The sequence below is a fragment of the Gavialis gangeticus genome, unplaced genomic scaffold, assembly GCF_001723915.1.
Source record: "Gavialis gangeticus isolate Ggan-Ray unplaced genomic scaffold, GavGan_comp1, whole genome shotgun sequence".
Classification (NCBI taxonomy): Eukaryota; Metazoa; Chordata; order Crocodylia; family Gavialidae; genus Gavialis; species Gavialis gangeticus.
Genome location: NW_017729024.1, coordinates 11,012,886 through 11,026,813, shown reverse-complemented (window position 1 = coordinate 11,026,813; position 13,928 = coordinate 11,012,886). Strand labels below are relative to the sequence as shown.

The 13,928-nt window shown below is 40.2% G+C and overlaps 1 long non-coding RNA gene across 1 annotated transcript; it reads right to left on the bottom strand.

Moving 5' to 3' along the window:
• Nucleotides 1-368: 368 nt before the first annotated feature.
• LOC109298178 lies at nt 369-5,741 on the bottom strand. Its single transcript, XR_002097509.1, has 3 exons — nt 5,658-5,741; nt 4,307-4,314; nt 369-379 (listed from the first exon to the last, which is right to left on the bottom strand). It is a non-coding gene; the product is annotated as an uncharacterized LOC109298178 (long non-coding RNA).
• Nucleotides 5,742-13,928: the final 8,187 nt, after the last annotated feature.

Below are 13,928 nucleotides of genomic sequence, written 5' to 3'. Positions count from 1 at the left end.
AATTGTTGATGCTTAAATGATAATAGTATTGAATTGATAAACCTCTATGATTTTATGAACAACTAAAACTCCATTTTCTGCTTGTTCTCTGGTTGACATGAGTAGATGAACTTAATATGCCCTGTGTACGTGAGTGTCTGTGTGAGAGGGTGAATGGTGAAAGAATGGTAACTATTTGCATGAAAACAGAAGATTTAACTGATTATGTAAGCAACGAGGCACCAATGTATGAGTTACCAGACAGTAAACTAATTAAGCTAATTAATGGATGGCTGAAGAACTTGTCTGTGATCAGGTGCAAAGAAGGAGGAATTGAGAAGAAGGGATTTTGCATATCCTGCCATTTGAACTACACAGTGCTTCAAGACTCAAATACCAACTCTGAGATACCAACTTTACTGGAATGACCTCATTGGAGATACCAACTTTACTGGAATGACCTCAAGTTGAGAAAACCAGAAGAAACAACCTCTAATTAAAAACTGAGCATGGAAAAATCCCGATGCTGTACAAAAACTTGAAATCCCTATAAAAGTGAGATGCAGACAAGCCAAGATGGAGAATCCACTCTCTGCAACCTCATGGAGCACAGACATGTCTGTTCTTTCCCTGCTCCCTGGATTGGCCATCCAGTGCTAGCATTGATTAACTTCTGCTGGTAACTATAACATCTTACTGAAATAGTTTTGTCTGTATGTCTGTCTTTGTCTGTTTGTAGGTATGCTTGTGTGTGTCTGTTTGTATGACTGTCATGTCCAAGCTTATGTATCTGCCTTATGTAATCAAAAACATGGCATTTTTGCCTTATCCCCCTTTCTAAGGTCTCACTCTGATTTCAGCAATTGGCAGTTTAAAGTAACAGTTCCACTAGGGCCACATTATCTTTATTTGTCTCATGCATAAGCATGGACTCCACTGTTTTGCAGCTTTGATCAGGTAATATCCAGGGGCTCTTCATTTAAATTAGTTACCAGTGACCTTCAATTAACTTAAATATATGTAAAATTAAACATCAACAATTCAAATAACTACACCCCCCAAAAGCAATTGAAATAGGACCAAAAATGAATTTAACTAATGAATCAAGAACATATATGTATAACCAAGAACAAAAAGCAAAAAAGTATACACTGTCCAAGATCCCTTTGATAAGAATTAAGGTATTGATATCGTGGATCAAGCAATAGCAAAGGCATTATTTTGAACCACTAAAGTAAATGTCTGGTTTCCATTTTTATTTGTGTGTGCATAACTGTTCTGATAGGTTTTTGGTCATAAAAAACTGCATCTCATTCTATAAAGGAAATCTAGTTATAGTATCTTACTTTTTGTAAGCTTAATTTCCTTCACTGCCAGATTGTAAGGGAAATGCCAATAGAAATCACAAGATTTCCCTATTCCAATCATACTAAGGTATTCCAGTGGCATTAAACAACAGTGACATTAAATCAAACTTTCAATTTTTAAAAGCTGTGTTTCTAGTCTTTATAGCCTTAAAGAGAACCTTCCAAATCTACATTTAAAAAGTAAAAAAAGAAGCTATGCACTTTCTACTAATAAAAAGGTGTTAACTCCTGTTCATGAGTAGGCTGTTGACTCTGAAACTCAGTGAACCTTAAAGGTAAGGATTAACTATTTCACTCAGACTCAATCGGAAAATATGCTTATTCACTATTGCTGGATTTAATGGGAGCAAAAAGCTTAAGCTGTTTTAAGACAGAGCTTGTTTCATAGTAGCTAGGGTCAGGAAGGACCTGAGCAGATCATCTAGCCTGACCCCCTGCCACAGGCAGGAATGAATGCTGAGGCTGAACAGGTTCAGGTCCCTCAGTCTCTTCTCATAGGGCCTGTCCTGCTGCCCTCTCACCAAATGGGTGGCCCTCCTCTGAACACTCTCCAGGCTGGCCACACCCTTTTTAAAGTGCAGCGCCCAATACCGGACACAGTACTCCAATTGCGGCCTGACCAGTGCTGCATAGAGGGGGAGTATCATCACTCTGGCCTGGCTTGAGATGCACCTTTGGATGCATGACAAGGTACGGCTGGCCTTGCTGGCTGTGGTCTGGCTCATGTTCATCTTGAAGGCAGTAATGACTCCAAGATCCCGTTCCGCCTCAGTGCTTTCAAGAGGGGAACTCCCCAGCCTGTCTGTATGCTGTGGATTCCTTCTCCCAAGGTGCAGCACCCTGCATTTGTCTACGTTGAACCCCATCCTATTCTCATCTGCCCACTTTTGTAGTCTAAGTCTGCTTGCAGCCTCTCTCTCGCTTCAAGTGTGTCCACCTCAATTTTTCAATTTATGAAAGGGATAATATGAAAAGTTTGCATATGATAGCATCTCTAGTTGGTGTGTTGAATTGGGCATTAAAAACATGTACAGCCTGCCACTTTTGAACAGGACTAAAATTAGGCTACCATTAGCCTTGTTTTAAAATGGATAGTCCTGTTTTGCATCAATCTTATAAAATGTTTCTGTTATGAAAACAAAATGAAAGAAAGAAGCATTTTGGTTAATATTCAAGTAATTGACAATCAACTATGGTATTTATATTACAGACTTCCTAGTAGTAATGTTCATACTTAGTGCGGTCTAACACTCTCTCTTTACCAAGTTGGTGGCTAAATTCTCTAAATTGTCTCTTCTCACTGGGCACATCTACACGACGCTATGTTGCTTTAGCAATGCACTATGGCGATGTAGCATCTGTGGGCATTTACATATGACCAGCAGCTACTTTGACATAGTGACATGCTCCCTCAGTATAGCGTGCCACTATGGCAAGGCAGCTGCTAAAAATAACTGTGCTGCATCTACAGTCAGTATGGGTTGTTACTGCATTGTGCGTTAGTACTTCCTCTTGGATAGTAATAACATTGTCATAGCAACATGTGTACACACACCCATAGTGTATACTGTGGAATCCTGTGAAATGCATATGACCTTTCCCTACAACTGTTTCAGTGCCTTATAACTGTGAACATGATGATGTAATTTAAAAGCACACAAGAGCAAAATTAAGATTTCCCAGGTATTTCCTAAAATGTGAGGACTTGACTTTAAAAGCTTAATATTCTTTTCATTTTTAATAGAATCTTAAGGGGGGGTTAATAGAATTATATGTGCTTGTAGTGCATATGCAGTATTACAGAATATAGTTTCTATGGAGTTTGTAAATAAATCCTATTTTCAGAATTATACAAACAAAAGAACTATTCAATTCCTTGACAAATAATCTATCCAGAAGCCAAAGGTGCTTTAGACATTCAGATCTATCTTTTAGATTTCTAAAACTGATAATTTTGATAGATAATTATTTGATAAGAAACATCCACATAATTTATTAAGTATTAAAGAACTGTATAGCAACAGAAACATGTTTCAACTGTGGCAGCAAAGTTTGCAAATTATGGCTCCTGATTCCTGTTGATTTCATGCAGATGATGCCCAGAGATATCTTGGGTGAGTACAACCCTACTACTTTCTGCATGATGAACTTTGGTACCTATAAGATTTTTACATCCAAATGCCCTAAATAAATATTCTGAAAGTTAAGATCTGTTTGCCAGAATTAGGTAATACCAAGTAATTTGTACTCTTGCTCTTTTTTTGTTCAACGGTTTTAAGTGGGAAAGGAAATAAAGCTTCAAAAACATGTACTTGTTAAATTTAGCATGCAAGCCCTCTGGGACATTTGTATTGAGATGAAAAAGTATCACCCAAGAGCTAAATTACTAACCAAGACTAAGTCCATATGTACAAATAGATTTAGATCAAGGGGCCAGGAATCACAAAATCCTATCTCCCCATTAATATTTAATGTGACATTTGGGCTTTAGAAGCCCTCTCTGAACTCAGATGTGTGGGAGTTTGTTTTGGCACAGAGGTCTCTGTTTAATGGTGTAGTCATCATGAAAATGAACAATAGTACATATGGAAGATGTTCTTCACCAAAGTAACTTTCTTCATAAGAGTTAATTTTGAAACCATAAATATACTTTTACTGTCACAATAACTGCATAACTTTTGTAAGCAATCCATTTAATTTATAATTATGCTACTCTGTCTACAGTATTTCTAAATCTATAATTTTTTGCCAATCTCTAATAGCCTGATCCATGAAACGTGTTGTTCTTCATATAGGAAATGTAATATTAGTCCCAGATTCTTAAATGTCAAATTGGATATCAAAGTCCTACTCATTCTCATGTCAGTTAAAATATAACCAGAGGTGAAATGGGAGATGGTCATAAACACTGTACATCTCCATAAAGGACATAACTAAGACATTTTCTCAAATCATGAAACTCTGAGGCCTTGATTCAGCAAAGCATTTCGTTGACACTTAATATGAAGCATGTGCTTTAGTCTCATTGGCCATTTATAGAGTTACATTTTTCTAGGTTTAATCTGAACTACAGCCATCACTTTATACACATGGACATATGTAGTCTGAATTAAAATTGGAGCCAGTCTGAATTAACTACTCCACGTTGACTGAGGTTTAAAGTTAATACAGACTAGGGCAGTCCAAATTAGGCAATTTAAACTGTATTAATTAACATGTATATGTAAAACCTGCCAATATATCCCCACCACCCTCACAAATACTATACCCCACAACAGAACCATCAACATTCCTGGATGTTACAGCTGCACCTCCAGAAATGTAACATATCTCATCAAATGCACCAAATGCCCTGATGGAAAATATGTAAGCGAGACCAAAGAACAACTGCGAACCAGAATGAACGCACACCAAAAAATTATCAAAGACAAAAACTGTGGCGATGCGTGAGGGGAGCACGGGGTGCATGTGCACCCCCTGAGTGCTGCTGCACCCCCTGACAGCCAGCGCTTTCCACTTAGGCAATGGGCAGGGGGGCAGGTGGTAGCGCTGGTGCCCCCTGCGAGCACTGGCTGGGGAGTGGGGATGCCAGGACAAGCGTCAATTCCAGGAGCACCACTGGCACTTCCAGGAGTAAGTGCCGTTGTCACTTCTGGGTGCCTCACTCTCACTTCCTGGTCAGCGCAATTGGCCACGGGGGACTCCCCACTCTAGTTGGCAAGATCGGCTATGGGGGGACCCCAGTCGATGACTGGCCACTGGGGGACACCAGTCACCCATGGACAAGAATACCTAATTACCTGTGGGGGCACATTTCTCACAAGAAAACCACTCTCTCTCCAATCTCTCAGTTCTAATCCTCAAAGGGAATTTACAAAGCACCTTTCACAGATGAGCCTTCGGCCTTCACTTCACCAACCTACTAAATGCAAAAAATCATGGAATAAATATAGACATTGGATTTATGACACATTAAAACTTGCCTAACATCTGACTTCCCAGGTTCCTCTCCACTCTTTACCAGCTATATTCATTCCCCTCACTGCCTCTTCCTCTAATCTGTCTCTCACCTGTTGACTCCTTAATTTACATTGTCACTAACTGGCTTTTCTTGCATGCATACCAGCTTCTGGCTTCTTTACTATTCATTCCATCCAGGAAGAGTACAGACCAGCTGCAGATGCTTCCTCAGCCTGACAAAGGATGTTTGTGCCTGAAAGCTTGCAAAGAAGTATTTTTTTCCTACTATTTGAGTTACTTTAATAAAAGATACCAGATTTACCTAAAGAATCTTGTCTGTCTAATCCCCACAAGGGAAACTCAGTCGGGTTTTTGCAACACAACAGAGGCTATTAGGCACAAAGTAACATCTTTACAAAGTCAAATATGCCAACAACATCAGGTCAGTTGCACCCATTATGACTTCTAGAACAGCACTTTAGATAACTGTCAATAGGTTTGCAACAATGTAACAGTGCTTAAACAGGCTTATTATCGCCTCCTAATTACACACAAGCTCACAAAGAGGCTGCGAATTGGGTCTATTAAGGGTGAATTAAGTGTATAGACTGTGCATAGCCAGCGCCCCCTGCTGTGATGGTCATTGATTGTCTATAAACCCATAATTCAACTTGAAATTTGATTCAAAGTGTGTGATGCAAATCAGTTAACACAGTTTAGAAAACGGTGAGCATGTCTACAACTGGTCATTGATTTCAGTGCACAATAAACATACCCTTCAAGTTAGTCATTCACTTATGTGAATTCCCACTTGTGTAAATTCCTATTTTATTTTATTTTATGAACTTTCACTATGTGTTTGGTGCTGTACAGAACAGCAGCAACAACAAAAGAATTCCATCCTAGGAAACTTCATTCAACAAAATTCCCTTAAATATAATGGGAGCTTTGTTTGAGCAACATCAGCCAGGGCATGCAATCACCCTCCAAACACCTGCATGAATGGGCATTTACATCAACCAAACCCTGGATAGGTTGATCTAAATGTAATGCTTGTACTTACCCAAAAAGATTACCTCATAACCTTACTCTCACCTTCCCTGTCTGAAAAAGCTTTGAGGTCTTTCAGCAAGCACTAACAGCTCTCAGGCTATCTACAGAAGAGAGTTAACATTGGAATCTTTTACTCTTCCAAACACATTCTGAAAAAATTGCACATGTTCCTCTTTCGATCTTATTTTCAAAGAGCAAGCTGGAAGATAGCAATAGTAATGAAGATGAACTGAACGACTAATTATTTAGCCACTGGGGGGATGATGTGCTTAACTAAATCTTGCTGTCATTGATAGTCATAACTAGTAACATTTAAGTGCCAGATTTATGAGACATAGCAATCCATCTCCATTACATCCCAGATGCTTTACTTAAGGTGAGTTAAGGGAATCCCAGTTTTTACTTCATGTGTAGTTATCTAGTGCAATCCTTAAACAAAACAGAATTCTTGCCTGACATGGTTTTTTTCTCTAACATATTTCTTGTGCCCCAATCTTACATAATATTCACATATATTTAGACTGGGCTTTAAACAGTTTACAACTCTTGCTTTATATATATATTAGCCAATGCATTTTAATGTATTTTACATATTTCTCTGACACTGGTTGTATCTATTTTAAGATATCCCCACTAAAGAACTTTTTTTGCTATTAAAGTAATTTGTGTGGCAAGCACACAATCTGAATTTTGAGGCTAATTAGCAGGTTTAGCCTCACAAAGGAGATACTTTACTTTATATCTACCTACATTTCAGAACTGTGGGTATTTCAATCCCAGTGCATCGCTGGTACTAAATTAGCACATGACCTAAATGCCAGAGTTGGCCCTAGTGATTTAATGTCACAATTAATGTAGAGGAAGCTTAATTGTAAACTTGTACTTTGTCAAGTATGTATAATTATGACTATTCCCAATTAAGTTGATGAACACATCAACAGAGAGATTTTTTTTTCCTTCTCTGTACAAAGCTCCTGACTTTATTTAATAATATTATCTAGCTTCAGGTTTCATTTGCAAGAATATGAAAACACTGTCAAAGAAAAATGCTATCTAATGTAATGTTACTGTTGCAAAACAACTGGTTGTTCTGAATATTTGTTTACTCCTGTGTCATTTTAGGTCATGGGTTTAGACTTTATGAGCTAAATAGGATGGAGCTCATCAGTACCTGAACGGGATCATTTCATGAAAAACCCAAAAGACTCCTGGAAGTGTAGTTGATGATTCATTACCTGGCATTCTTTCTTCTGATCCAGTACTGAGTAATTTTCCAGGATGCTATTAAGAGATGTCATAAAGCTAAGGTCTTTGCAACTCGTAATGAAAAGACTCTACACTTCCAGTAGAGAAATACTGTTAGTCCTCATGTCCTGGCCATATACCAAAGAAGAAGACTGAAGTTATCCAACTAAAATTCCCCTCAAACTTTCAGCCAAAAATATCTCACTACTCCTTTCATTTTCCTCTAAATAAGAAATAATCCCAATGATGTCAATGAAATCTACATTGGTGTAAAAGAAACAAAAAAGAAATTGAAGTCCATTTATCCTTTTTCTCCTCTTATCTACTAATGTTTGCATTGTTTTGAATATTTGTTATGTTCCATCCCAGAGACAGCTGAATTTCAGTGGTAAATTCAATGTTTATCCTGTATTTAGATGGTTTGTAAAGCACTGCACAATGAAGACCACTATGCAAATACAAGGTCTGACCCATTTGTGTTATCTACTGCTTTATAAACACTTACTTCAGTTAAACATGTTTAAAAGCTGTACAAATGTGCAAGGTTCTAGGTATTTTCTTCCTTCCACTTGAAGACTTCTTGCAATTTTTACATACTATTTTTAAGAAAGTATTCATTGAGCTAGCAAAGGTATTAGAGCTAATCACTGTAGTATTCCTTTAACATGGCATTTTTACATGACATCCACTTTCAGGATTACATTTTTGTTTTGACACACACAATAATATTTAACTGCTGGATGGAATAAGATTACCACCTCAAATGCTTCAACACAAATGTACATCAGTAACTTTAATATTTTTGCTGTGCTTTGTGGACAAGCCCAAAGAAGTACACAGAAGTAATGTCAGTCATTTTGATGAATAATTGAATACCATTGTAATTTTGAAATATAAACCCACATCCAGCAAAGTACATGAGCATGAGCCTAACATAAAGAATATGAGGCATATGAGTAGTCACACTGGCTCCAGTGGAACTATCCATATCCTCAAGTGCATGGATGGATCTGGATCTAATTGGCGAAATTACATTAAAGTCAAATTAAGGGCTAGGTTATGATTTTTGTCACAGTCCTGAGTAAGTGATGTTGTTGAAGGACCCTTCTACACATGCAGGTGAAAGTACAATGGGATCTAATGCACGATCCAAACAATAGCATCCCCTGCCATACCACCTGTGTATGGCAGGAGGCATGATTGTGGGATTGAACATTAGATCTCATTGTGCCTTATTACCAGTGCAGGACAAGCTCAGGATCATGATCTTGAGCTCTCCCTGTACCAGCTCCTGTGTCTGTGAGCCCCACAGATGATGGGACTCACAGATGGAGCAACGTTCCCTGGGCTGCCCTCAGTCTGAGCCTCACAGCAGCAGTATCAGGAACACTGGCACCACTGTGAGCCTTGTCAGCTGCAGGGCTGGAGTGGGTGGTGAACCCCTGTGGCTGGGAGCCCCTCAGTTGATGGAGCTTCTATTCACAGGGGAGCACTTATACACTTGTTCAAAAACTGGCATCATTAGAACAAATTACGAAGTTACTACACATTTTTGATGGAATAACTTTGTGCTTATTGCTTGTTTTATCACGCCATTAATTGCTTGAACGTGTAGCTGGGTCATAACTTAAGGCATGATTAACTGGTTAATCATGCCTTAAGTAAAGTGTATAAAGGGGGCCTTAGTTACATCACTTTGTGAGCTACTCTGCACACTTATCTCTGAGTCACAATTACTTTAATTGGTATAGATAAGTGGTTCTCTATCTTTTCTGACTGAAGGCACCCCTTAGAAGGTGCCATCTCTTAGCTTTCACTCATTTTTTTTTACTTCAGAAAAAAATAAGGCAATTCTTCTGTTGCAAAGAACTCTGAAAGACCACATCAGATCAGAATGTTTTTAACGCTATGGATTCCTATTTGAAATCTCTGGGTTTATCTTGTAAACCATGTAGGTGTTTGCAAATCTAAGAGTGCTAATATTGTGAAGCAATCACTGGCAACCTTAAAAAAACCTCCTGGCATCCCAAGATTGTCTCAGCACCCTGGTTGAGAATTGCTGCTATAGATAAACTGGTGCAAAGAATGCCCCATGTTAACAAGGCTTAAGAACAATATTGATTTGGAGCACCTGCTTTATAAGGGATGAAGGAAGGAAATTATGTTGGCCCATTTCCAGATACAGTTAACTCCCCTCCATGTTTCTAGCCAGCTCTGCTACCAGCCATATATATAAGTTGGTGAGTCCTGGCTACACTAACACCCTAGGCAGTAGGGGAGACTTACCTTCTCTGACTTTCATGGCAATGTAGGGCAGACCCCAACTGACTACTACTCCATTCTTAAGGCATTTGATTCCAAAATAATTAATGCACAGTGCCCATTTTGGACACCTCCTTAATTTGTTTCATAGATTCATTGAGGTTTGGGTTGGAAAGGACCTTAGCAGATCACTGAATCCAACCCCCTGCCCTGGGCAGGAAAGAGCACTGGGATCAGACAACCCCAGCCAGGTGTATGTCTAGCCTCCTCTTAAAGACCCCAAGGTAAGGGAGAGCACCACCTCCCTTGGAAGCCCATTCCAGATTCTGGCTGCCCTTACAGTAAATAAGTTCTTCCTGATGTCTAACCGAAATCTGCTCTCCATCAATTTATGGCCATTGTTCCTAGTTACTCCAAGGGGTGCCCTGGTAAACAGAGTATCCCCTATTCCTTGCTGCCACCCTGATGGATTTGTAGGTGGCCACAAGATCACCTCTCAGCCTTCTCTTGCAGAGGCTGAAGAGATCCAGGGCCCTCAATCTTTCCTCATAAAGTGATTTTCTTTAAATCACTTCTGGAATCAGTGCAGAAAGCTTCATCTCCAAATGAGAAAGTCTGAAAAAAAAAAACAGCTAGTGAAACAAAAAGGGAGTTGCTATGATTATCATGGGATGTGAGTTGAAACCTTAATGACCATGAAACCTCCAGTAGTGCTGTTCTTGAAATATTATCCATGTTAAGATGTGCATGATTCTGGCACTAGTAGAAGAGATTTTGAAAAATGTCAAAAAGTTCCACTGACTTTTACCGTAGACTTGTGATTTCCACACTCATTGTAAGACAGGATGGTTTCCCATTTTCCCAAAGTGGTGTACAGTTCTTTTGAGGAAACGTTGAAGGTGTTTTTTGTAAGCTCCTTATATCATTACTGTCTCTTTTCTGACATGCTTCTTCAGTGTGTGAGTTACTCTGTACCCTAATTTAAACCAGGAAAGACAAATGTATTTTTAAAAATTGTCCCACATTGACAGAATTTTTTTGTTTGTTTTGGGACTTTTGCAAGGGGGAGAAATAACTATATAATATTTTAGATATAAAAAAGAAATATTCAGCATTTAATATTCAGCATTAAAGTTCCTAGAATTTAAAAAAAATCTAAGCCCTTCTTCTAAAAATTTTGCTGTCAAGGGCTACTGTTTCTTGGAGAGGAAATAAGGTATTATTATAATATAATATTTGTTGGGCTAAAGAAAAAAGTGATTTTTTTAAAAGTAGTGAGCTCTAAAGTATCCAGACAAGGTATTTTAACTAGTAAAGAAAAATCACTATTACAAAATGGGATACTTTATAATTAAAGCTCCATGCCTTCCTAGCTATTGGAAGCCTAATGCTAAGTGTATATGTCCCAGGAGACATAGTAAAGGGAAATACTTACCAGCAGCTCAAGACACAGCATGCAAGGGGTGGAATGAAGAGCCCATGGGGCTCATCAGCTGGCTTTTTATTCAATTATGGCCAGCCGATGATGTCAGTGTCAGTCGCCGGCCGGCAGAGTTAAAAATGGCGGCCAATGCCATGGATGGGGCGGACAGCATGGGCGAGGAGCTGCAGCTGCCGCTGGCTGCAAGAGGACCCACGGAGATTGGGAAGCCGAGGCGGACACTGGCGGTGCGAGATAAAGCACCCCAACAGTAGCACGCACAGGACAACAAGGGAGCAGTAGGCACACCGGCCAGAGACATAGCTGGAGTGGCACCCGGGAGCAACGCTGACCACAGGTGGGAGTGTCAGGATGACAGGGCACAGACGAAGCTGCACCAGGGGGAGAAGACCCCGGGAGAGCCCTGAGGGGGTACAGTCGGGGCAGGCATCGCCGCCAGTCCCAGATGGAGTGACGGGCAGACAAGAGTAATGCTGGAGTTGACGGGTCTGGAATGGACCAAAAAAACCCCAGGGAGCATCCTGGGAAGGCTAGTAAGAGGGCAGGGAATGGCCTGTTATTCAGTATTTTTTGTTATATTTATTTAGTTACCCTGGATGAAGGGGGCATAGGGGAAGGGGGCGTGTACCCCGGGGAGCGAGGCTGAAGAGAAGCCCCGGATGGTTTACCATTTTTTTGTGTGTTTTCCCCTGAAGGAAGGGGTGAAGGTGAGGAGGGCCAACGGGCGGGCCCCATGGGTGAACGTGGCTACAGGCCACAGGCACTTAGAGGCAAAGTCAGAAGGCATTACCCCACAGAGGGGACGAGGCTAACGGATGGGTGATGCACCGAGGGAGGCATGAGGGTGGGATGTAGGGGTGGTGGAGCCCCATGAACGACCGCTGGGTGAACCACGGGCCACTGAGTACACTCGATGACCAACCCCGCCTACTGAAGGAACAAGAAGTCATGGCAGGGGAGAATGGGGTTGGTGACCCGAGGGGAAGACATCGACTTGGGCGCCGACATGAGTCCGTAAGGCGTTCGATGTCTAACAACAGAGCGAAGGCCACCTGAGAGCAGCTATTCGAAGCCCGGCAGTCACAGTATATTTTAGTGTTGCTTCTTAATTATTTTTCCAGAAATGTGGAACTTTAAAGAGTTTTCCTGTAACGAGTGAATCTGCAAAATTTGTGGGACTAGTTACATGCATGATTAGTTAGGAGATTTACTGGATGAAGCCATACTTCAATCTGATGGAGAACCATTCAGTGTTCCCTGTTATAAATGTAATTTGGTAGATCTAGGCATTTGTGAACTCATGATTCTGATGTTATGCTATTCCACTGACTTCAGTGGATGTTATTTTAAACCTAGTAACAGCACTAGGGCTGTGCAAAATGTCACCAGCCATTTTGTTTTGGCACTGTTTCAACTCATTTTGAGGTCAAAATGGCAAAATCAAAATGAAACAAAGGCCTTTGAAACAGCCTTGAAACAAAACAAGGCTAGTCAAAATGTTTTGAAAGTCAAAACATTTTGACCATAGTGCTGGGGATGGGAAGTCAGTCCAGCTAGATTGGGTGGGGGGGGTCAGGAAGTCAGCCCAGCTGGGCTGATCTCCCATCTCCAGTGCTTGATTGGGCTGGGGGCAGAAATTCATCCCAGCTGGGCTGACTTCCCGTCCCCGGCCAATCTAGTGAAACATCGAAACAGAGTTGAAACAGCCTCACTGTTTCAATGAAGCAAAACAGAACAGCTGTTTCAAATTGAAATGAAATTCAATATGAAATGCTGTTCTGTCAAAACCTCGAAACTCAAGGTGAAATGGAATGGTGCCATTTCGCACAACCCTAAACAGCACCATAATGGTTATCAAGGGAAAGGAGATGGGAGGAAATTTAAGTTATTTCTTGCTTGAGAGATATTATGTAGCTGTCTAAAGAAACTTCTGAGAAACAAGAACTTCCTAGCTCTGGTACTAGATCCTTCTATAACAAATCTCTTTGTGCCAAAAAGTGTGTGGTCTTTGTGAGTCCCCAAGAAAGCTATTGCAAAGTTATCAAGTCTATGCCTAGTGCTATACTCAAGCAGTGCAAAAATTATGCTAGTCTATGCTAGGATATAGTGAAGCTAGGGCCAGGTTCACATCCATGAGTGGTCCCCACATGGTAGGTTTCCCATTTAGAATAATTTAAAATATTTCAATGGGGTCATAATAGTTGTTTATTACAGTGGATTTTGAGACATACTTGAATAGCATGGTCAGGAGATTAAGTTTATTCCAGCTAGTTATCATCTGCCTCTTAACAAGTGTTCATTCCAGAGGCCCATGTTGCTTTATATACCATAACAGCATAAATATGTGAAGCAAAAATGAACAAAATATGGCTATTTGTAGAGCAGAATAAATGACCTGCTCATCTCCCTGGCCTTGGAGCCCTGTCCTGCATTCTTTAGGAGATGCTGAGTGCTCTCAGCTTCTCCTAGAAGCAGGGGGAGATGAAAACTCTCAGCAACTTACAGGATGAAATCTATAGTAATGTTACACATATCAGTTAAAGGCCAGTCAAGGAGCCAGTAGGAAAAAAGGCTACATGTATAGCGAAGTTTCTATTGGCACTAGCAATAAGTAAAGCTCA